Below are 25,921 nucleotides of genomic sequence, written 5' to 3'. Positions count from 1 at the left end.
GAGGCCACAACTGTTTTTTCCAAGGAAGAGCTTGGATATTCTCCCAGGTATAATTTTGGAAGCACTAAATATTCAGTTCTTGGTACTGAGAGCCTCTCTTGGGTTGGTTTAAGGAAAGCTAAGCTTCTCTAAGGAGGGGGGTAAGTACCAAAGAGCTGTATACACAGGAACCTAAATCTGCAATGCAAGATTTATTCCAACCATGGGGAACATATGGGGGATGAGGGTGGAGAACTACAAAAAAAAGAAAAGAAAAACATCCCCTTATCTTTTTCTGGCATTTGCGTGAGGAGATGAGAATCTTTTTGTTCTTTCAGTTTTTGAAAATGAGATTCACGTCTTCGTGAATCTCATATGAATCGCTGTCCTCCTCTGTACTGTAATATTAGCCAGCCATTTCTTCATTATGCTACATTAACAAGGCGCTCCAAAGTTCAAGGGCATAACACGATCTACATTTGTTCTCAAGCTCACAGGTCTACAGGTTGCCTGAAGTTCAGCTGATCTCGTGGGGGCTCAGCTGGGCAACTCTGCTTCTAGGGGCAGCACAACTTGGCTTCAAATCGTGTTGGATGCAGGTTGGCTCTCTGTCTTCCTCCTCAGACCAGGACTATCTGGGTAACGTGCTTTTCACAGCAAGTGGCAACAGCACACGAGACAAGCGAGAGCATGTAAATACGTTTAAAATCTCTGTATATATCACGTCTGCTCATATTCTATCGGCCAAAATCTTCTCTCAAGGCCATGCCCAAAGGCAGTAGAGCTGGGATTTACACTCTGCTCAGAGAGGAGAAAGCAAGTGAACATTTGCTGGTTAATATTCCAGCCTGGCACAGCTATCAGTGCTCTAAACCAGGGGTTGGCAAACTGTAGCCTAGAGGTCAACTGTGGCTTGCTACCTGTTTCTGAGTATCAGGTTTTAACAGAACACCACCACACCCATTCTGAGGGTCTGTGGATGCTTTCACACTAGACGACAGAGGTGAACTATCACAACAGAAACCATATTTACTTTCTGCATTTTTTCCAGAAAAAGGGATGACTGCTTTCATCAGCTTCACAAAGGAGACCCAGGAGAGCTCTGGAGTGATTCAGGCTAGCAACTGCAGGCTAACTGATGAATATGAATCCTTCCAATGCGTGCTCTGATTGTGTGGTTAGCAAAAACCTGCAGTTCATTTACCTGAGGGCCACTTCAAATGGCATGAACATGCCGCTTGTGGACTTAATTCTCTTTCCTTAACTCCACGCTACTAAAATTGGAGAAAAATTCTGTCTCACCTATGCTGGTAGCTTCTTAAATGAGGATATCCTTCCCACGTGGAAAAAAAACAAAAACAAAACGAAAAGAACGGAGATCCTTTCTGCTTCCAAGAAGAATTGCTTACATCTTTGGGTTTCTTCCACCGCACTGGTCCCCAGGCTGGGTGCAAAGCTGAGCCAAAACTTCAACTCCATCTGCTTGAGCACAGAATCGATACTCTGCAGACGTTAAACAGCAGCTGCTCTGAGCACTAGTCATCACTGCTGGCCTCATACAAAAGTCCCAGAGTTTCTTGCACCTTCCTAGAGAGGGCCTCTGGGCACCAGCTGGGGGCATCAAACCACACCTTTCATCCCCAACACCCAGCCTTCTTCTCTTACTACTTATGGCTACGGTCAGGACACTGTATGTTCTCCTCCAAGAGAGTGACAGAATAACAGACACTGAAATCATTTAGTTCAGAATGACTTTAGGTCGTCATCTTAACCAAAGGCCTAGGGAGCGGAACTGGCTTACCAACATGTTTTGCTTGGTCTGGCAGTGTTTCTCAAGATTTTGAACTAACTGTCAACATTTTAAATAATGAAGTTTCATATAAAACTCCAGACTTCCAGCTTCTCTTGAAAAGTTAAAAGCAGAATCAGGAGGCCTGCATTTCCTTGCCACGGCAGTACGGCTGCTGACCTCTTTAGACGTTATACGCACTTTCCACTCCGCCTCAGTTTCGACCTAGCTCGGAGGGGTTTAAGTTTGCCAGTCTGATCGATTTCCACTCCCTTGTTTCACAGGCAAAGAGACATATTAGTGCCTGAAGACTGTGTCTCATCATGTTGTTTCGAAGCTTTCTTCATCTTTGTTAACCAAGTTATTCTTGCCTGTAAAACAAATGTATGCTTAAACTTGAAAAAAAAAAAAAAAAAAGAAATAAGAATCTGAGGCCTACATGGATTACAGGGATGTGCCCATCTAAAAGAGATTTTAAGATATATTTTAGGATTAAAGCTCAAATCTTTTACTTCTTTTCTCTCCATCACTCTAAGAGGAAACAGGATTACAGGGATGTGGCCATCTAAAAGAGATTTTAAAATATATTTTAGGATTAAAGCTCAAATCTTTTACTTCTTGCCTCTCCATCACTACCAAGAGGAAACAGGAGGGACATCTGTAGGTGTTTAAATGGGCCTTGGATGCAGGCATTGAATTTGAGCTTCCCCAAAGACCCGGGCTGCCTCAGCTGGGCCCGCTCTACCCTAAGACCAGGTTTCTGTGGGAGCAGGTAGCAGACTGAGCTGGCTATCCTCTTGCAAGGCGCATATGTTAGACCCAGTTTATGATGGTAAAAGTCCTATCTAGAGCCTGCAGGTTCCAAGATGAAACAGCTAGAACTGGGGAATGGGAATACTGAGCGGATAACCTGGCATTTACAAACATGCCTTGCCAGTAAGAGAAAGAGGCATGGTAACTCAGAAACCTAGAGACTTTAAAGAATAAAAATGCACAGAAAGAGAGGATGTGGGAAGGAAGCTAAAGCTAATTTGGGGCATTAAAAAACATAGTAAAGCAATCTTCATATTTTATTTTTTTATTTTAAGTTTATTTACTTATTTTGAGAAAGAGAGCATGTACGTGCATTGGGTAGGGGAGAGACAGAGAGAGAGAGAGAGAGAGAGAGAGGGAGGGAGAGAGAGAATCCCACACTGTCAGCACAGAGCCCCACGCGGGGCTCTATCCCACGAACCATGAGATCATGACCTGAGCCGCCATCAAGTGTTGGACGCTTAACCAACTGAGCCACTGATGCACCCCATGGCCTTCATATTTTAAAGTTATCAATATGGGGGGAGGAAAGTTCTGCCATGCCTAAAAATGTCATGTCAAATTCAATCAATGATTAACTTTTCATAAAATACAGCTTTCTACTTAATGCTTGCTTTCATGAAGCTGCTTGTATTTTTTAAAACTTTCAAAGTTGTTTGTAGGTTAAGATGTTCTAAACGAAGAAACAAGTATGATTCCCCGTCCTGTACTTCTTGGTGCTCTTGAAGCTGTGACATATGCCAACCTTACCCTGAAAGTAAAGACCTGGGAGAACGCTGACGAAAGTGGCTTGAGAAAGACTGGCAGGGGGCAAGGTTAAGGAGCGGACACCATTGTACAACCCTGCAGCTTCCTGAGCAGGAGAACTGGCGTTACGAAACACTACAAGAAGTTTCACTTATGAGCAGACTGCCCACTACCATTATGTTCACATTTCCAAACAGTCTTGGCTTACTTTATACGCCACGTATTTTCCAAACAAAATACAACGTTGAGAAAAATACTTCTACAATCTAGGCTATAGGATTGAATTTTATTTTTTTGCTTCAAGTTTTTATTTAAATTCTAGTTAGCTAACATATAGCATAATAATGGTTTCAGGAGAAAAATTTTGTGATTTATCACTTATATACAACACCCAGTGCTCATCCCGACAAGTGCCCTCCTTAATGCCCATCATCACCCATTTGGCCCATCCCTCCACCCACCTCCCCTCCTTCAACCCTCAGTTTGTTCTCTATAGCCATTAAAGAAAAATGAAATCTTGCCATTTGCAACGATGTGGATGGAGCTAAAGAGTGCCACGCTAAGCAAAATAAGTCAGAGAAAGACAAATACCATATGATTTCACTCACATGTGGAATTTAAGATACAAAACAGATGAATACCGGATTGGATTTTATAACACCTGCATAGCATATTCAAGTTAGCAGTTTAAACAAGAGGAAATTCCTGGATAGAGAGAAACAATTGGAGATTGCTAGATAGAGAAATCTGGGAGGGGGGGAGATCCGTTATTTCAAAGTAATAGTGAAAAATTTTTATGGAGAATAAAATAAAACCCTCCAACTGTTTGGTATTACTTCAAATAAAAACAAATCTTTCCTGAGTCAAGGAGTCAAATTTTGCCAGTAGATACCTATTAATTTGACAACTGAGTGGAATATTTAAAAAAGAGAAAGAAAAAAATTATGTGCATGTATGAAACCCTGCAAGGCTTTTTATAGACTTCCCCATATCATCAGGATTACAATGGGGGAAAGCGGGGGAGAATTTTGAAACAATTAAAATAATACTGCTGAGAGTTAAACTATACATTTAACACACAATGAATCAGAGCGGATGTACTGTGTCCCTCAAGAAGCCAAAGGGCTCGCAGTCCAAGATAGGAGAGTGCTGACGGGACTTATCATCAGCTAGGCTGTAAGGAGCGGAAGAGGAAATGTGCGCCCTTCAGAGAGGAGATGGGTCAGTCCAGAAAGCACAGGGAGAGGAGTGTCACAAACGAATGGTGGCTGTACCTAACCCGGCATCTTCAAGAGGGAGTGCCTTGCCTGGTGGATTTTAAGTATCTCCAGTCCAGCAGTCAGATTATTCCTCTGATTAACACAATGGCTAAGGGTATCATTAGTCCCTTTTGTCACTGAACAATTTAATAATTCCCTGCATGCTTCCCACCACCTTTTAAACATTCTGTTTCTTATTAAAATATCATAGTTTGAGTAGGGAGACAGTAAGACTGGTCAGCTTGAAACAAACTCAGTCTACACAGCACTTACAGTGTTCACTGAAGGTTTTAAGATGTGAGTTGACCCATGTGAGGCAGAGCCACTCTCCACTGGGCTCTCTGTAAACAGAGGGGGACAAATCAGGTCTCCCGGTCAACAAGAAAGAGGGCTGGACTATAACACTAACAAAGTCAATGTGATGCCACTATGAAGCTGTTTGGGAGATGGATGTCTAGCTGTCTCCTGATGACCCTCAAAAGCACTGCTTTCTGGAAACATCCAGAGATACCATTCAGACACCACCTTAGTGATGGGTTAGTCATCTTTAAAATAGTAGCATATTCTGTGTATAATATGCAAGAGGTGACATTTTAAAAAAGAAGTATAGAAAGCTGTGCCTTTACTGAAGTATTCTTCCAATATCTCTTTAATTTTTTTTAAAAAAATTTTAACGTTTATTTATTTTTGAGAGACAGAGAGAGACAGAGCATGAGTGAGGGAGGGGCAGAGAGAAAAGGAGACAAAATGTGAAGCCGGCTCCAGGCTCTGAGCCATGAGCACAGAGCCCGACATGGAGCTCAAACCCATGAACTGTGAGATTATGACCTGAGTTGAAGTTGGCACTTAACCAATTGAGCCACCCAGGCGTCCCCTCTTCCAATATCTCTTTGTAAGCTTACATGCAATTATCAATAATTTTCTGTAAGTGAATTATTAAGAGCACCACAGTTATCAGGCTCCAAACAGATATAGAATAACTGAACTTGACTCTGCAATGCTAATACAGTACATTTGCTTATTTTAAAATCTGGCTTACAAGTATTTGAGTATGATTACTAATTCATAACCAAAAAAAAAAAAAAAAAAGCAGGGAGGTTCTTAGTAAGTATACAAACTCTTCAAAAACTCAAGATTCATAATTAAGCTCTAAAGATTCTGCCATATATCCTCTTAACTAAGCAAGTATAGCTAATGTTTGTATTTCTAAAAATTGAGAAGTGTAATACATTTGAAATCAGGTTTAAGATTTACCACTCAGTATCAATAATGTATGCCTTACCAGAAAGAACAGAGATAACAAATGCATCTTAAAAACAAAGAAAATGTAAAAGCTAAGTAAACGATAGATTATGATCAAAATGGAAGGTGTGACAGTTTATTTTTTTAAAAATCCTATTTGGTATCTTGAAGATATACATACGGATGCTGATTATTCGAAAACATAATAAAGTTTTTTAAAGACAGATAATTCTTTTTGTAACCCTTCAATCACAGACTATATACTATTTTGAGCATATTTTGATACGCGTACAACATTTAGCATAAAACTATACTACTAAAAATATCTAATTCAGTAAGTCTTGCAATTAGGAACTGTCTACAGAAACACAATGCATAATAGACACTCATAACATAGCAGTACTTTCTAAAATAACTATTGAGATAAATATATTTAATTTTTAAATACTATTTTTAAAATGACAGTAAGGCCTTAGGAAAATGTTCACAGGGAGATGTTTATAAAAGAACTCTAAAAATGTTCTATTAAAGATGCATTTAGATAAGAACATGTCAAACTCTCTGATATTCAGTGTAAATATCCATTTTTCTCCTCTCCTATATCAGGGATGAGAAATGCATACAATAGAAGTAACACATCTTACTCTGAAAAACAATAAATTATGTTGTATAATTAAAAAAATAATGACAGTAAAAACAGTGGAAAGGTGTCATAGTTGTGCTTATCATCAAATTCATTTCCTTAAAGTGCTTTAATTCCTTTTTAAATAAAGAATAAAATTTTAAAAAGAGGCATTTAAATTATAACGTTACAAAAACTGTAAGTATCCCACAGGGAAAAACATTAAAAAGGAAAAAAGAAAAACAGTGAACACAATTAATAAATAAATCTGAAAGGAGAATGATAAATGTTCCATGCTGGGGGATGGGTATAATGTGATTCATTACACTAAACTCCCTACTTTTGTACATGGGTAAACGTTTCTGTAAGTTTAAGATATATAAATAAGCCTAAGAAATGGGCAAACAAGCAAATCCAGATTGCAGAGGGGGCGATTAAGAAAGGAATACAAGTAACACTATTAGGAGAGGTGGTTTTTCAAACAGTAAGTGACACTTCACATTCATTGTGTTTGAAAAGCATAAATACTTTGGAAATATTACATCAAGAAGATGTAGATGGGCTGACTAGAATGAATCAACCAGAATGAGCCCAAAGGAAAAGTGAAAAAGTTGACAAAGAATTACCTGGCAAAGGAACTAGAGTCAGACAGTTTGATTGGTATTTCAAAATTGGGGGAAAAAAATAAAATTTTACAAACTTTAAATGTTATGTTATGTTCCATAACATTAACAAAAAGAAACAAAGAAAGTGAGGTTACCCTTAAAGCTAGAATAATCCGACATTATCTGACCAAGAACATACAGGGACAAAGAATACAACACAAGTATGAACTAATCCTATCTATTGACATCTTATTATATATTATATAACACTGCATATACCACATATTAACCTAATAGCAAAATGAGTCATTTCTGTAGCACAGACTGAGTTAGGCACAGTGCTGAGTTCTTAACGTACATTAGACTCCTTTAAACCTCGCGACTGCTCCCATGAGTAGATCTTCTGTATTCAAATGTTCCTGAAACATCACATAAATAAGTAAAAACTCATATAAATAAAAACTAAACCTAATAAGAAGGCAGATTATCTCTGTTCACCCATTAAAATGTTTCTTTGCATTTCAAAAACATTCATAAACACAACCTATAATTCATTTGGGCCAAAAAGCTTTGAAATTATGCACATTTTGACTGGTTTTCAATTTGGGGGGGGGACTGGCATAACTTCAAACTTTGTGAGACTCTTCATCTCCATCTAGATATCTACTGTCTTCCGCTTTCCTTAAAATGTGGTTCTCTCAAGTCTCTTATTCTCCAAGTTTTGAAAGAGACATAAGGAAATACATTAGTGATATAAGAAAGACAACAGTGTAAACGAAGAAAAAGCGACAACTGATAATCAGCATCAGGAGACACAGAACAGGGGCAGACAGGAGAGGACTGTGTGCCTATCTTCAGGGGCCATATGTGTGCCACACTACTGATTTATCAGGAGAAGTCAGCAATCTGAACTGTAACAGGAAATTGACCAAGTACCAAATATTAGTTCAATTAAGCAAATAATAAAACTACTAAAGATCAAGGAAAACTCATTACCTATAAACTATCTGCCCAGAACTTTCCTAAGTTTTTCTGCAAAAAATATCTACCGATGATAAAGATGCCATCGAAATTCAGCTGCAAGAGACTAGAACTACTAGTCATTCTAGCTCATAGAGAAAGAAACCTACATATCAAAATATACTGAGGGTTCCACTTAAAAGTTAATGAAACACAGGCGCCTGGGTGGCCCAGTGGGTTAAGCGACTCTTGATTTAGGCTCAGGTCATGATCTCACAGTTTGTGGGTTTGAGTACCACTCTGCCAGGATAGAGACTGCTTGGGATTCTCTCCCTCCCTCTCTGCCCCCACCCTGCTTGTGCACACACATGCACACACAGTCTTCCTCTCTCTCTCAAAAAAATAAGTACTTAGAAAATAAATAAAAGTTAATGAAACAAAGCCATCCTCCTGGGTTATGTAGTAGAAGAAACTGCAGGTGAATAACATGATTTCAGGATGAGGAATCTGTAAGAATAAAGAGAAACAGGTCTCAACACATAAAAATAAAAAGCTTCCCTATCTTAAACACATTAGAAGTAAAACTTACGTGATTAAAGACACAATGAAGACCTTACAATTCAATTAGAAAAATGGGCAAAGAAAGACAAGGCACACAGGGAAAAGAAATTTCTTTTGAATAAAAAAGAATTCTCATCCAACACCTGTAAATTTTTTAGAGAAGCAAATTAAATTCATGAGATCATTTATTAAATAGTTTCCGGGGACCTTCAGGTAGACCTCAAACTCCTTAATCTTGCCTAACCTAACACGTGGCCTACTTCTGCCTCCCTCTCCAGAACCACTTCAGGCCAAAAATCACAAGCACTTCCCTAAAGGAATCACATTCTCAGGCACCTCTACTTGTAATTTTCCCTCTACCTGGACGGCTCCTCTCCCTACATCTCTGGCTTACTCATCCCGTAAGCCTTAACTCGAACGCCATTTTCTCTGGGAGGCTTTGGCTTCCTCCCACTCTTCCACACCTTTCTCCCCTGAGCAGAGAACAGCATAGACCTCTATAGTGGCATTTATTATGCTGCAGCAAGACTATTTTTGCTCATTTTTTTTTAAAGCAACAGCTTGCTTACAATGTTGTGATTCACCTATTTACCAATTCCTTCATTCTGGACAGTGAGAGTGGGGAGAAACTAAAGAGAAAGAGACAGATGAAAAGAAAGAAGGAAGGAAGGGAGGGAGGGGAAAAAAGAAAGAAAGGAAGGAAGGAAGAGGGGAAGGAAAGAAGAAAATGTAAAATTGCATTGAAAACATTAAAATAAATTTAATAAAATATATGCAATAAATTTAAGGAATAAATTTAGCAAAACATATGCAAGATCCCAACACTGAAAACTGTAACACATTGCAGAGAGAAGAAATAAAGATGAAAATAAATGGAGAAATATACAGCATTTATGGATTGGAAGAATTCAGTGGTAACATTTTAATTCCTCCCAAACTGATATACAGAGTCAGCTTAATTCCAATAATAACCCCACCAAGGTTTTTATGGTAGAAATTGATACCTTATTTCTAAAATGTATACAGAAATGCAAAGAAATGAGAATATCCAAAGAATCTTGAGGAAGAACAACAAAATTGGAAGACTCCTACTACCTAACTTAAAGATCATCTATAATACTTCAGGAATGAAAACAGTGTGGTACTAATATACAGATCAACAAATAGATCAACAGAACATAACGGACAGCCTAGAAATAGAGCTGCACTTATTTGATCATTTGACTTTTGACAAAGATGTCAGAGCAATCCAATGGTGGAAAGAAAGTCTGTGTTCAACAAACGCTGCTGGGACAACCAGACGTCAAAACTGAAAAACAAACAAACAAACAAAAACGAACCTTGAACCCTAACACCAGACAAAAATTAAGAATGTGAAGTAGAATATTTTTACAACCTATTTGTAGGCAAAGATTTCTTAGAGAAGACACACACAAAAAAACCATAATCATTATTAAAAAACTATATTGGCTGTCTTGAGGGGTTCCCACTGGCCAATGTGGGACAACTTGAACATGAAAACAAGTAATGACATTATTAACTTTACAGAAAAATATATCAGATAAAAAAAAAAAAAAGGAAGAAAAGGGGCAGCTAGGTGGCTCAGTCAGTTAAGCATCCAACTTCAGCTCAGGTCATGATTTCATGGTCCATGAGTTCAAGCCCCACATCGGGCTCTATGCTGACTGCTCAGAGCCTGGAGCCTGCTTGGGATTCTGTGTCTCCCTCTCTCTCTGTCCCTCCCAGCTTGCACTCTGTCTCTCTCTCTCTCTCTCTCAAAAATAAACATTAAAAATTTTTTTAAAAAGGAAGAAAAGATAATAAAATGAGAAAAATCAATAATCTGTAACCCTTAGTTGGAATAACAGAATCATGTCAGAATCTTCAATGAATGCTAAAAATTATTATGAAGCTGTTGAGAAATAGGATCTTCACAGTCTCAAAGTATTATCCCTCAGATTATTTAATAATTCCATTGGGGATAATACACCTTTATAGTGAAGAGATCTAGCAGCCACCATCTGTACCAAGTAATGAGGCGGCATCACCAATACTGGAATAAGCAGACATTATATATCTTCTGACATGAAGTAGGAGGAAGTACGTAACACCAATCATCTGTTATGATACACCCTCACCGAAAATGTTTCACCTGATTTCAGTCATAAAGAAACACCCAGACAAACACAGCATTTGGAACGTTCTCCAAGACAGGTACTGTGGACTGTTCAAAGAAGTCAATGTGGTTAAAAAGAAAATAAAGAACAGAAAAAAGGAAAAGTGCTGTGGATACTCTTCAAACTTAAAAAAAGCATTAAGAGACACAACCATCAAATGCAATGCATGAGCCTAGACTGAAATTGAATTTAAAAAAAAAAAAAAAAAAAAAAAAGGAAGAGAAGTTACAGAAGACAATTGGGGAATTGATTATAGCTTAGTATTCTGGTTATGTAGGAGAATGGCCCTATTCTTAGGAAATGCATGACGAAGTCCTGAGTAGTTAAGTGTCGTGAAGTACACAGCTTAACTTACAAATAGTTCAGAAAAACTAAGGACAGAAAGATGTTTTGTAATAAAGTTGCTCTATTTATCTACCCACCCATCCAGCATCTATAAACATACATATGATACAAATATATTTACATGTAATGTATGTACAGTATGCATATGCGTATGTAGCATATAAAGATATTAAAGAGAGCGCAGGCAAATTTTCATTGCAAAAAAATCATTAAATTGACTTTGCTACAGTGGGGGCTACCTTTTTTGAGTACAGAGGAACCAGAATCATCCTAGAAAACAGCTTAAACCAGTTTTTCTATAACGCAGAATGCACTTCGATTTTGTACACATTTGCATAATAATTCTTCCGTACATGACAGTTTGAGACACAGTGACAGACTAAAAGGAAAACCTCTATAAGTGCTCAGGACCCCCAAATCATTTTACCCATTATATAATAACTATCAAATTATCCCCACACAAATGAAAACTGGCTGAAGACTTCTAAAGTGCTTGTGACTGTAGACAGGAGTCACTCTGTCTGAACTTTCAGCCCGTGTCAAATACCTAAGAATGGCCTTTTTGTTGTTGTTGTCACGAGGCCTAAATGATACAGTGGAGGGCATGCTGAGCGAGAATTCAGGGTCTAAAGTTTGCTTAGGTCTTTAATGAAAATGTGCATAAGATATCACTTTTCTGTAAGCTTTTCCAAGCCAAATCTGTCCTTCATTCGGTTCCACAGATTTGTACCCAAACTGTTCCCAGACACCTCAGGAAAGAATTTTACAAGGCATCATCCACTGAGGCTCAGCCTCAGTGCCATTTTATTCATGCAGATGATTTCTTTCTTTTTCTTTTCTTTTTTTTTTTTTTAAAGCTTATTTATTTCAGAGAGGGAGAATGAGAGTGAGCGAGCAGGGGAGGGGCACAGAGGGAGAGAGAGAATCCCAAGCAGGCTCTGCACTGTCAGGGCAGTCTGGCTTGGGGCTTGACCTCAAGAACTGTGAGATCATGACCCGAGCAGAGATGAGGAGTCGGACACTCAAGCAACTGAGCCACCCAGGTGCCCCCGTGCAGCTGGTTTCTTATACTAACACTGGTACCTACACTCCCACACCACTTCCTTCTGTCCTTTCTCTTCGCTTTAAGAATTTAGAATGTCCAGCTCCATAGTGATATCTCTATATAATGTCCATGGCTTTATTCCAAATATTTATTTTCTGGGTCTCATATTTTCTACTGTTCTTTACTCACTTGGGATATAATAAAAGCTTTTGTTCCATCCTGATAAATCTACTCACTCTTCGCTGCTACACTTTCTGCCCCAAGCACACACATTCAAGGCTCTCGGTTAAAACCCTGTCATTTCTCATGGCCTTGTCTCATTCAATGATTCCTGCTAATATCAGCAGACCAAAGTAACTGTACATAAGCAGGATTTAACCTTTCAACAATATGCTTCAAGACTAAGATTTATTTAGAAATTAATTACCAATGGCTTGGAAACACTAAAGCAGAAAACAAATATGGTGTTTTTTGTTTTTGTTTTTTTGTTTTTTTTTAATTTTTTTTAACGTTTATTTATTTTTGAGACAGAGAGAGACAGAGCATGAACAGGGGAGGGTCAGAGAGAGGGAGACACAGAATCCGAAACAGGCTCCAGGCTCTGAGCTGTCAGCACAGAGCCCGACGCGGGGCTCGAACTCACGGACCGCGAGATCATGACCTGAGCCGAAGTCGGCCACTCAACTGACTGAGCCACCCAGGCGCCCCCAAATATGGTGTTTTTAAGTCAGTCCTCTACTAACACTAATTTATCTCCCAAGCCCACACCTGTTTTTAGAGAAACTTAATTTTTTTTTTATGTTTATTTATTTTTGAAAGAGAGAGAGAGAGAGAGAGAGAGAGAGAGAATCCCAAACAGGCTCCATGCTGTCAGCGCAGAGCCCAATGCAGGGCTCAATCTCACAAACCATGAGATCATGACCTGGGCTGAAATCAAGAGTTGGGTGCTTAATGGACTGAGCCACCAAGGCGCCCATAGAAAAACTTAATTCTCTAAGTGATTTTGGCCTGGGTTATGATCTTGTGGTTCATGGGATGAGGCTCCACATAGGATTCTGGGATTCTCTCTCTCTCTCCCTCTCTCTGCCCCTCCCCCAAATAAATTTTTTTAAAAAAAGAAATATTAGATTTAAAGATGGCTGGATAAATACATACTGATGTTCTTGTACTTTATGAGACAAACCAAAACATATACCGAGAAACTGAATCTGGATGGGCACTACAAAATTTTAAAATTGTCCTTGATAATTTCTGAAAATTCAAAGCTTGCCAGGAATATAGCACGTCTACTTTATTTACTCCACAAATACGTCTTGAGCACCCAAACCGTGTCAGGCCTTCCTCTGAGCACTGAGCTTATTTTCTAAAGTAAGGGGACAGAAGATAAACAAAAAAGCATTGTAATTTTAAACTGGGAGTGGTCAGGATGACTTCCCTGAGAAGGTGGAGCAAAGACCAGCAGAGAGCAAGGCAGGTAGAGGGAAGGATAAGGGTAACATCCCGAGGTGGGATGAAGTTGGCCGCGTAGGCGTCCAGACAGGTCAATGGCTTTCAGCTTTGCCGGAGCTAAGTAACAGAGCTGGAGACCAACATGAGAGGGTAAGAGAGAAGAAGGGGCAGAGGATCTTACAGGCCACTGTAAAGACTTTGATGAGATAGGAAGACTGGAAAGTTTTCACTAGGCGAGAAACCTGATTCAACTGAAGCTTTAAGAGGCTCTCTAACTGAACCACAGAAGCAGGAAGACCAATTCGCGGGTTATGGCAACGATTCAGGCAAGAGGTGACACATTGACTTGGGAGACTACAGTGGTAGCAGTGGGGGCGGTAAGAATCGATTGGTTCTAACTACAGAGCCAAAAGCATTTGTTGATGGACTGGATATGGGGCGGGGGAGCGGCAGGGAGGATAAAGGAAGGATGAAAGGAGAACTTTCAGAATTATAGCCTGGAGAAATGGAAGGATGGAGTTGCTATTTGCTGCAATGGAGAAGATAGTCTCAGGGCAACTTTGAGGAAGAACATCAGTTTAGTTTGGACACGTAAAGTATGAGATACGTATTAATATCCACACTGACAGTGATCATTATTAAAGTAAATAGTAAAGTACGTTAAGTCAGGAGTCAGAGTAGAGGTCTGAGCTAGATACAGAAATCTGAGAGTTGATAGCATACAGATGGAAGTTAAAACCATGCAAGAGAACAGAAATTTGAATATTCTCTCTTCTTTCCATAAAAGATGGAGAAAAAACAAAGTGCCTTTATTTGTAGAATAGAAAATAATTAAGGGGGGGGCCCTCTTTAAGTCCACTGAAAGTGCCCATGTTGTTAAATAATAAGCACTGACCACCTACAAAATGTAAAATACCAAGAACATTTAAAAGGATTCAAAGGGCAATGCAAGAGTTCCCATGCTCTTAGCAGAATCTCCATCTAGTTGAGGAGACAGATAGATAGATAACAGAAGGGAATGACTGAGGAGCAAGAAAGGAAGGAAATCAATGTACCCTTGACAATAACCATGCCCCTGGGTGGTGCCGGGTCTGGGGGAAGATGAGCCAGCTGGAGACTGTCAAGGACTTGACAACGTATATTTGTTCTTCCACAGATCACAGGTTGGCAAAATGGCAGCATGCCACGGAGTAGCCAGTCTTGTTGGGTAGTTCATGCTGTTAGCTCAGTACCTCTGCAGGGATTGACACCTTGGTAGCCAGTTATGTCACCAGCACTGGCTGAGTCAGATGGCTGGCATGTTACGGCTACATCTTACCACTGTTCCAAAAAAAAAAAAAAAAAAAAAAAAAAATCTGTCTCAAGTTGGGCTCTAGCGAACAAGAACATTCTTTCACTTGTCTCGTCTTTTTCAGAAACTGCTATCTGGGCCCCGAATGAGTGGAACAACATGGGTCTCTACAGCTACCTTCCACAGTCTCTCTCCAAATTCTGATTCTCCTCCAATAGGTCTCTTCTGGTGCTCAGATATTACAGCTTTTCTCCCTCTCTCAGCTTGAGCTCTAACTTCTATACTCAAATATTTCTTACACGGCTCCTCTACAAACAGCTTTATTTTAATCTTCTAGGTCACAGAAGCTATACATAATCCCATTTTCCTTCACGAGTCACACGGAGTCATTTCCACAGGTGTAACACCGCTTTCTCTGGTTGCTGACTACCCACCATTTTCCAGAACATCTAGCTTTCTTTAAAAATCACAAGAGATCAGTAATAAAATACGTGGTGGTTATTATGGAGTTACCACTATTTTTCCCAATTTGGACTTCATTAGTACTGTCAACCATTCGTATATGGTAATTCAGAGAACCATGCTGCTCCTTAGTGCCTCACATTCTCATGAATATTTCAAGCTTCCTCTTAGAGATGCGCCTCCAGCTTTAGCAACGATGGCGTCAACAGTCACATTACTATCTAGACAGATGACATCTGCTGGAGATGAAGATGTGACCGCCAGTCAACCTGTGAGCCAGACCTGGCCAGTCGGAGGCTCGTTGCCCCCTTCCCCGGCCTTGGCATGTGTACTCTGCTTGCCTTCCCCCCTCCCAGAAGCTGCTCCTAAGATATAGCCTTGAAACAGAAACGTGGTGCCGAGGCTATCTGGACTGGCTATATGACTGACTGAACTCACTCAGGGCCTCTACATCAACTTTGCAGACCCTGGAGGGTGGGTGAGAGAAGCCACTGTCTTGCAGGTGCTCAAGACAGCCTTGTAAGTTAAGCTCCTTTGCTCCTGAAAACACCACTACCAATGTGAAGTGGTCTGCCTCTTTCTTCTTTCTTTGCTCTCTCCCTGCCTTACACATATAGGGGCCAGTTTCAGATTACACCCAGGAAGCTCCTGAGGAAGTCGTGAACCGACAAAGTCCCTCAATTAAGAAACTTGAAATATTTAGCAATGCATTGGAAAGAAGACCTCTCTGCATCAGTACTTACTGCAAGCAGTATTCAAATAGAAGCTTTCAGTTCTCAGGACAGAACTATGGTCTTATTGATCTAGATGTGAAAATCAGTACCATCCCAAGGCAGGGAGTTCACTGATCTGCCAGGAGTCACAGGAAAGTGGCTACAAGAGTTCACTTTTTTTCTTTTAAAAAATTTTTTTAATGTTTATTTATTTTTGAGAGAGACAAAGCGTGAACAGGGGAGGGGCAGACAGAGAGGGAGACATGGAATCTGAAGCAGGTTCCAGGCTCTGAGCTGTCAGCACAGAGCCAGACGCGGGGCTTGAACCCACAAACCATGAGTTCATGACCTGAGCCGAAGCTGGATGCTTAACCAACTGAGCCACCCAGGCGTCCCAAGAGTTCACTTCTTTTAGCGACTACCTGTCTTCATCTCAATGACTAGAACTAAGAATGTGTTCATGGCACATTCTCCATAGGCCTCCCCAAACATATTCTCTATACAGGAAGACAGAAGCTAAACTCAAGTAGCCAGCTGATGAGGAGACAGCAAAGCTAAGGTGGCTATCCAGGGGCGAACTGGGTTTCTCCTCATTCAAAAGCACAAGACTCCTTCCATGGAAGAGGAGAGAGAAGGGTTCCCACAAGTGTCCCATCCTGTACTCACTGCTCCTGCAGGGGCTCCATAGCTGGCAAAAGTGGCACACTAAGCGTAATGCCAGGGGAGATAAAACATCAACTGCCCCTGGAGGTATCCAAGGCCAATTTCCTAATTCACAAACCAGAGCAAGTCAGTAAGAGGAAGTGCCATTCACATCTTCACCCAACAGGCAAAAGTTACATGTTATCTCCTACACTTGTTTTTGTTTGTTTTTATAATCAGACATATTTCTTATTCTGTCCAGAAAACTTATTTTTTGCTGAGAAAATCCTGATTATAAAAATGAACATTTTTATTTTTTATTATTTTTTTATTTTTTAAGTTTTTTAAATTTTTAAATTTTTCATTATTTTTTAAAGTTTATTTATGTATTTTGAGAGAGAGAGTGAGAGCATGTGCATGTGAGCAGGTGAGATGTCAGCACAGAGCCTGATGTGGGACTCAATCTCAGGAACTGTGAGATCATGACCTGAGCCAAAATCAAGAGATGGACACTTAACTGATTGAGCCACCCAGATGCCCCCTTATTTCTTATTTGGAAGTCCTTGCTAGTGGTATGGGTTTGGACAAGTCACTTAATTTCTCCAAATTTCAGTTTCCTTATTTGTGTTAAGTAACATTACTATTGGGGCGCCTGGGTGGCGCAGTCGGTTAAGCGTCCGACTTCAGCCAGGTCACGATCTCGCGGTCCGTGGGTTCGAGCCCCGCGTCAGGCTCTGGGCTGATGGCTCAGAGCCTGGAGCCTGTTTCCGATTCTGTGTCTCCCTCTCTCTCTGCCCCTCCCCCGTTCATGCTCTGTCTCTCTCTCTGTCCCAAAAGTAAATAAACGTTGAAAAAAAAAAAACTTAAAAAAAAAAGTAACATTACTATTAGTAAGTTCCCTTCTTTTTTTTTTTTTTTTGCTTCAAATTTTTATTTTATTTAAATTCTAGTTATTACACATATAGTATAATATTAGTTTCAGGGGTAGAATTCAGTGATTCATCACTTACATACAACACCTAATGCTCATCATTAAGTGTCCTCCTTAATACCCTTCACCCATTTAGACCATCCCCCATCAACCCTCAGTTTGCTCTCTATAGTCTCTTCTGGTTTGCTTCCTTCCCTTATTTTTCCTTCCCATATGTTCATCTGTTTTGTTTCTTAAATTCCACACATGAGTGAAATCATAACGCATTTGTCTTTCTCTGACTTATTTTGCTTAGCATAATACTCTCTAGCTCCACACACGTCATTACAAATGGCAAGATTTCACTCTTTTTAATGGCTGAGTAATATTCCATTGTGTGTGTGTGTGTGTGTGTGTGTGTGTGTGTATGTATATATATATATATATACATATATATATATACATACACACACCACATCTTTATCCATTCATCAGTCGACAGACATTTGGGCTCTTTCTCCTATACTTTGATATACAAAGATGGCACACAGTTCCTAAAATAATTATTAATCTTTATCATGGATGAAGGTCTGCTTGGTGCACATGGTATATAAAGAAAGTCAATGGCAAAATTTTGATGCCTGGATTAAAAAAAAAACAAAACAGTACCCTTTTCTTTCTTCATCAGACTTCTTAGGTGGTCACATAGGAAATTCAAGATATCAGCATGTCAGACTCACCTGTGCTTCAGAAAACAAAACACACACACACACACCACTAATTTATAAGACTCAATGCAACCACAGGCTAATACAGCCAGAAAACAGAATCACAACCTCGTAATAAGTAAGAATGGGCTCAGAGCGTGTTACAGAGGCAGAGGATATCACCAAAGTAGTAGGATCTCCATAAGCTCACAAGGTTTGAAAAGCTCAAAAAAGGTTTGAAACCAGCTCTATTATTTCCTCTCAAATAATTTAATAAGAGACAAGCAATTACAAAGTCAAAAAGAAAATTATAAGAAAGACTTAAACATACATATATTGATGTATAACATACACTACCTGTAAATATTTCAAAAATGTCTCAGGTAGGAAAAATGAACCAATAATAACCCATAAGATCTTGTGTACAGCATTTATTATGAAGACAATATGTTAAATTTGATTCCGCTGTGAGCTCCATTTTCCAAACTGATTGATGACCATGTCATTCCCCTAATATCTCTTATTGGACTTTTCCACGGTTTTCCCAATCACCACTCATTCACATTACTCGAGTAATTCAGACTCGCTCATCTACAAAACATCCTCCATGCTGGTTTCATGCTAGTTTTTTAAAAACGAAAACCTTAATGAACCATTTCATCCCTCTATTCAAAACTCCTTTTCTCTCACACCCAGGGCTCTAGCCACACAGACCTATTTTAAGTTCCCTGTACAGGAGGAGGTTTCACCATCTATGCCTTTTCCTTCATGCTCCCTCTTCCTGGAGAGCCTTTTCTTCCAAGCACTTCAACAACAGCAATAATAAGCCTATTCATTGTTCAAGGAAGCTTAAGTACCACTTCCTCAAAGAAACCTTCTGAATCCAATTGGATAACATACATGCCACATATCTTTAATGGCACCTCAAATCTTTCATATACATTTCACATATTGCTTACATGTCTTTTTCTCAGTACTATACCAAAAGCTCCCAGAAGACCTGTCTATATTCTTCGCAGGCAGGGAAATGCCTGGCCACATGTTGGGCATTACATTTGTTTGCTCAATTCATGATTTACAAATATCATCATATAAAAGTATGGGATCTGGGTATTTGTTAACCAAAATGAAGCAAGTCTACACACATGTCTGGAGTTTCAATATATGATATTGAATGAGCCAAGAATATTCCATCTTTAATGAACTATAACTGACAAAACAATTAATCAAAATGCCCCACATTAATTAATTTGGTCATCTCTTTTTCCAATGTATTTTGAATGCTATTTATTGAAATCATTCCAAAACTCTGCTCCAAAGCTCCGCTGATAGGCTCATAAGTGGCTGCCAGGATTTCTGATGCCGGGCATCAGAACCCAGGACACGTGGCTGTTGCGAACCAGGAGTACAAACTAGGCTTCTCAGCCCAGCACCACAGGTGCCCCAGGCTGGCCTCTCTGGCCCTTTCTCATTTTAATATTAACAAGTGGAGTTGCTTTTACTTTTTCCAACACCATAAACACAGAGAATGATTTTCTGGGGGGACAGTGTGCCTTAAATATTCACAACCCAAAGATCTGAGTTCCTCTCACAGGATCCCTTGGTAAGTCAGACCCTTAACTGAAACAGGAAAGAGGTTCTGTTGAAGCAGAGACAAGAAAAGCAGAATGGTGCTTCTCTCAAAGATGAAATCGTAAACGTGTAAACAAAACCAAAGGTCTCTACAATCTACAAAAAACTGCATGTGTAACATGAATTGATAAGTATCTTTTAAGCTCAAAGAAATATATATTTAACACCCATGTATAAAAGAATGTATTACCAAAGATACCAGGATTGGTAAACTGTCAGAGAAATACTCCCAGAGGGGCTGGGAAAGAGGTTTCCATTAAAGACACAGGAAATATCTCGTTAAATAAGCAGCACAGATGGACACAGAGGGATGGGCAGAGTTTTGGCTGGATCTGTCCATCTAGAAGGCATTCCAGGCAGAGCACGAGCAAAGACACCAAAGTTGGAAAGGCCAGGAGTCCAGTTGGGGCAGTGGGCTCATGGTGGAAGGGTGGCACTACAGTCTGAGGCCAAGTCATGACAGCCCAGATCTCCAGAACATGGACATCAGTGGCACCAACAATCTTGAAGGATGGAGATACTCGGTCAAAATACCCAGCAAATGGCTTAAAGAGCAAAAGCTCTCTTTTGCCTAAATTTAAGTAGTTTCCACATGTAAGAAAGAAGGCAATTCCATTAACATAATTCTAATTTGACTGATGAAAGGCGATCTCTATTGAGCTAGAGGAGAGTCAAAAAGCCACAAGAATGTGAACTTAACTATTTGCGAGTTTACTATTATTCACCTACCATATCCCAATCATAACTGAGAAGCAAAGCCTGGAAATAAATAATGGGTATTTTTTAAACTGTAGGAACATTTTTGAACCATAGAATTCACAAACTGATTCTTCTTTATTTTTTACAAATGATAATTACCAAGAAAGAGAAGTTATATCCCTGAGCTAACCCAAGGGCTTCCTCCAGTCTAGGAAGAAACTCCACTTGCTAACAGAAACTATGAGGCAGCCACTCTAGGCAATGTTCCCATACTGTTAAACACAACATTAAAGCTGGGAAACCAGTAACAAGCTTTAAGTTCCCTTTCAGAGACAGGTGAAATTAAACCTTAAATTTTAAAGTCATTTTGAAACCACTGTCTTTCTTCTAACTAAAAGCAAAGATTCGTCCAGCGAGTTTGCACCTGCTCGCCGCTAAGAAAAGGGAAAGAAAACAATGGATTATTTTAGCCTAAGGAGCATTACTACCTTGTACGAGTTTTGGACAATAAGCCCGTCATGTTGAAATACTGTATTTTCATATATGCAGAAATCTTATGTAGTATAACAGAAAAACAATTAGGCTGCGAATCAGGAAGGTGAGAGAATTTGGTGGCAGTTAAGTCTTGAAAATCACTGAACATCTATGGCCCTCCACAGGCCCACCTCTAAACTGAGAGGGTTGAATCATGACCTCTGAAATGCCATTTCAAAAAATTTAATTTCAGATAGTGGAGATGTATAGCTGCTGCTTCATATCCAGGGAAGCAGTGAGGCGGAGTGGCACGGAAGAGGCTCTGTGGGCAGGCCTACTGGAGTGCCCAAATCTACGCTCACTCAGTACTAGCTGGATGGCCTTCAGTGCACACTTCCTTTTTGCTCAAGAAGGGATAATATTTACCTCTGCAATATGCTGGAAGGGTTAGAATGTACGTAATGCACCTGGCACATTATAGGCACTAAATAAAGGTGGACGTTAAGTCCCTGGCCAGTGATGAAAGTCCTGATGGCAAACGGTAATCCACTTGACAACACAGTTTCCTAAAACTCAGCATGGAGAATGGCAGGGATTGAGTGCCAGTCCTTTGCAAAGGGTGAGCACATAAATACTGGAGGACTCATAGGAAGGAAGGATAAAAGCAGGGAGCTGATGATAAGCAGCAGAGGCTTAGAGTCCTGCACGTCATAATGACAACCAGGAACACAACAGCATGGGATACAGGGAAGAGGACAGATTTTCAGCGAGAGAGAGGACTACTGGTGAAACAACACAAAACAAAACAAACCATAATGAATTACTGCAATGACTTCATAACCGAAATAAAGCAGAGAGCTGGCTACAGTCTATGAGTCTCACTAAATAGCGGGTCTTGGCAATACACAAGCCCTACTTCCTTTGCCTGTCTGCAATCCTTACTCAGGGTTCAGATGATCCTGCCTGTGGCTCCTGCCCACCTCATTTGCCCCACCCCACCTCACTGTCTCCTAGGTTTACTGCACTCCACACGGCTCCTCTTCTACCCCTGTAACATGCTAAGCCCATTTTTTCTTTAGTTCCTTTGCCCTATTATGTCTGCCTGGAAACGTCCACCAGATCTTCCCATGCTGCCTCATTCCACACACTCAGGTCTCGCCAAACTGTCAATTCCTCAAGGAAGTCTTCTGCGTCCACCATATCTAAATTTCCCTCCACCCCCCCACATCCCAGTCACACCCTACCCCCTTATCTTGCAGTATTTTTTCTGGCATTTATCATTATCTAGAATTGTCTTTTTTGTTTACATGTTTATCATTTCTCCACCAAAATGGAAGGCCCGTGAGGGCAGGAATCTGACCTAAATTCTTCAGCACTCAATCCCCCAACATCTTAAACCAAAATGTGGCACAGAGATGATGTAGGATCAGATGTATTCATCTGATGAACTTGTTCAAAGAATAAACTCCGATGATTAAAACTGCCATCCTTCTGTGAACATAAGGAAAAGTCCATTTTTATGAAAATACAAAATATATACATATGCATATGTTGTACAGTACACTTTTTCACTTTACAAGCATGAATCCATACATAAAGCAAAGGTACTGTAAGTTTTGTTTTTCGAGATCCTGCTTTTAGAAAGAGAAGGTGGATGAGTAGATGGTATATAGATGGGAATTATCTTTCAGAACCCTTCTCAACAATGACTGTGAGGTAAACAAACCGAACTAATTCCAGTGTATTTGAGATCAGACCCGTTACTTTGTTACCTTGCTAAACTTATCCCAACTATTACTGAGTCAAGTGATGAATTCAGTGATTCCATCTGTGAAACAGAAGACAAATGACATGGTGAATAACTGGTGCAGTAATGGGATGGTAAAGGAAAAGTTCCACAATGTTAACCCGTATTTGGACGAAAAGGGGGGGGGGGGGGAAATCTTTCTAGAAAATCCTAAACAAAAATAAGCATGCTGCTGAGATTTCAAAATATGGCCGGATACCATGAGTGGGCAAAGCAGTGAAATGAAACTGTGGCCAGAACACTCATAACTTGCGCTTTTTCCATTTTGTTCTGCTTGAAACACAGATTTTTTTTTTTTAAATGAATAAAAAAGGTCAATGATCGACCTTGTCTGTATAACCCACGCATCACCCCAGTCACCATTCTTGGTGACTCTGGAGGGCCCATGGCGCCAGCACGGGGCGGGACCCCACCGAGGGCTCCTCGGGGTCCGCAGGGTGAAGGAATGGAGACTCACAACCTGTATCCATCCCCCGAATCCCAGCCTAAGCAGTGGAGCTAGGTGGGGCTCGGCATTCTGCAACTTCACTTTTGCATCCTTTATAAACACAGCCCGCCTAGCCCCTCCTCCTCCCCGGAGGACCGCACAGCGCTCAGCAAACACCCGAACGCCCGGGCTCTGGCCTCCGTTCACGGGTCTCCCCTGAGCCCCGGGCAAGTCATCTGATCCCGGGTGACTCAGTTTTCCAATCTGTCAAATAGGGTGACGAGAAACCCAGCCTACCTCATCGGGTGGTTTCGGGCCGGCAGCCCCAGGCTGGCCCGGGGACAGCGGTTCCGCGGTTGAGCCCGCGGAGGCCCTAGCGGGCGGAGGGGCGGGGCTTGGCGGGGCGGGGACGAGGGACCAAGCCCAGCAGGCGACGCGCAGCCCACCGCCCGCAGCCAGCAGCCCCAGGACCTCCTCTGGTACCGGGCCCGTGACGTCAACACGCTGACGTCGACGCGCTGAAGCCCATCTCGCCCGAGGGACCAAAGACTGGGCTGGGGCCCGCCTGCCTCCCGTAACAGAGCCAGCGATTGGTGAATGGGTCTATCGATCATTTGCCGCCCAGTAAGCAACGCCGGAAGGCGGGAGAGGGCGGGCTCGCCTCGCCCGTGTAGAGGGTGGGAATCTGAAATTCGGTCTCTGAGAGCTGCGGGCTGGTTGGATTTGCCCGAGTGTTGTCCCTTGCCGTTTTATTAAGAAGCTGCTTTCCCGTTATTGGCGATTCTGCTTCTTCCGCTTTCCTCCTGCCTCTTGGTGGGGATTTAGGTTCCGGCTCGTGGAAAATAGTCGTGGCCTGGATTTCAGGGCCCCTGGCACCTCGCACTGAGCTCTCCAGGAATTAAAAAGTAGGACCTTACATTGCTCTGTTCAAGCGTCACCTCCACCCTGAATTCTCAGGCCCCCAGACCTATTTAGGAGACCTTTTCTCTGTGCTCCTGTCGCATATCTAACACTTGGATCTTAATAGTAGTCACATTTAATTATATTTGTATGTTTGGCCAGGAGACTGAGCATCTTTTAATTATTGTTATTTTTCAAATTACTTTTAAGTTTAAATTGAACTTTTTACCAATAGATGCTACAGTTATAACGTTCAAATATTTAAAGATGTAGAAAGCTACAGAGTGAAAATTCTTCCACTACTAGTTCCTCAGGCACTCAGTTCACCTAATGGAGGCAACCAGTGTTACTCGGTGAATATTCTTCCAGAGACATTATAAGTGCTATTATTAATTTTAAGTTACACAGAATAATAAATGGAAACATTACAAATTAGAATAAAATCCTTTTCAGGCATTAATTACAAACCCAGTCCCTATAGGATGACCCCTAGTTCCTATGCATTTTGTGTAGGTATTTTTTTCCAATCAACATTCTTTTAAACTATTGCACGTTAGTCCTCAGAACCAATAGTCCAGAACCAATAGAAGCAGTTTATGACTTCCTTACCCTTCGATATGTAATTCCTTTCTTTTCGTTTTTCTATCAGAAGCATCGCTACCTTCAACGTAAGTCGAACCTATACCCAAGCGTTTTCTAGGGTAGAAATGCCAGCAAGTGAATGTATTGGATAGAGAATGCACACTTTAAATCTTCATAGTAGATTCCCTTCATTTGTCCTTTTAAGTAGCTGTTACAACTTACAGTCCTACCGGTAATATATGAGCAACTCTTTCCCTGCGTCCTTGCTAATTAAAAAAAAAAAAAAAAAAAAAAAAAAAGATTAAAAAAATTTTCCGAATTGATGAGTATAAGAAAAATTTTGGAGGATGACACGTGTGCAAAAGAAGTGCAGTCATCATGTGTCCGTGTCTTGGTAACAAAGTGAATGAACTTCTGTAACCATTCCCTAGCCCAAGATTTTAAAAGTTCACCAGGAACATAGACTCTCTCCTCATCCTCGTCTTGGTCATTGCTCTCCTACACACAAATCGCCACGATTCTGAATTTTACCACCAAAATTAGTTTTGCCTGCCTGAACACTTGTAAATGGACAAAGATAGTGTGTACTCTCATGTGGCCCTTTTTGCTCAGTAATATATTTGTAACATTGATCCATATTCAAGAATGTAGTAGTTTATTTTTTGTGTATACTTCCAAGATGTCTCCATTTATTCTGATACTGCTTGACGTTAGGTGTTTGCACATAGTTACATGTTTGGTTTGGGTATATCCCTAAGAGTAATCTTACTATGGCACTGGATGTGCATATGTCCACTGTTGGCGGACATTGCCAAATAGTTTTTTGGTTTACCAGTTTACAACCCACTGGCAGAGAATGAAAATTCCTGTTGCTCTTCATCTTTGCCAACACTTGATATTCTCAGTTTTCTTTTGTGCTCATCCTTTTCTCTTTGTTTGTTGTTGTTGTTGTTGTTTTCAATTTTATGGAGGCAAACTGAATATACAAAAGGTTGCATTTATACATCCCCTTGCCTTTGTTGTTGTTCTAGCTAAGAGCACATAGCGTGAGATCTACCTTCTCAACAGGTTTTTTTTTTTTT

At 40.5% G+C, this 25,921-nt stretch overlaps 1 protein-coding gene and 1 long non-coding RNA gene across 4 annotated transcripts in view; one reads left to right on the top strand and one right to left on the bottom strand.

Annotated features, from left to right (window-relative positions):
- The window catches only part of STARD3NL (STARD3 N-terminal like), a 56,711-nt gene extending 32,847 nt beyond the window's left edge, over window positions 1-23,864 (bottom strand). The window contains exons 1-2 of one of the 3 annotated variants that reach the window (XM_040472994.1): window positions 23,655-23,864; window positions 14,649-14,913 (exon numbers count right to left, since the gene is read on the bottom strand). The gene's annotated coding sequence lies outside the window, so the exon portion shown is untranslated. The remainder of the gene's footprint in view (window positions 1-14,648; window positions 14,914-23,654) is intronic. The other 2 variants (XM_040472993.1, XM_040472992.1) reach the window with 2 other exon arrangements.
- A 191-nt stretch (window positions 23,865-24,055) lies between these two features.
- LOC121028911 (uncharacterized) overlaps window positions 24,056-25,921 on the top strand; it is a 230,656-nt gene continuing 228,790 nt past the window's right edge. The window contains exon 1 of the long non-coding RNA XR_005789497.1: window positions 24,056-24,262. This is a non-coding gene — a long non-coding RNA (uncharacterized LOC121028911). The remainder of the gene's footprint in view (window positions 24,263-25,921) is intronic.

Source organism: Herpailurus yagouaroundi, unplaced genomic scaffold (assembly GCF_014898765.1).
Source record: "Herpailurus yagouaroundi ecotype Mexico unplaced genomic scaffold, PumYag 100, whole genome shotgun sequence".
NCBI classification, from domain to species: domain Eukaryota; kingdom Metazoa; phylum Chordata; class Mammalia; order Carnivora; family Felidae; genus Herpailurus; species Herpailurus yagouaroundi.
Note: the sequence above shows the minus strand (reverse complement) of the source record. Positions and strands in the feature narration are given on the sequence as shown.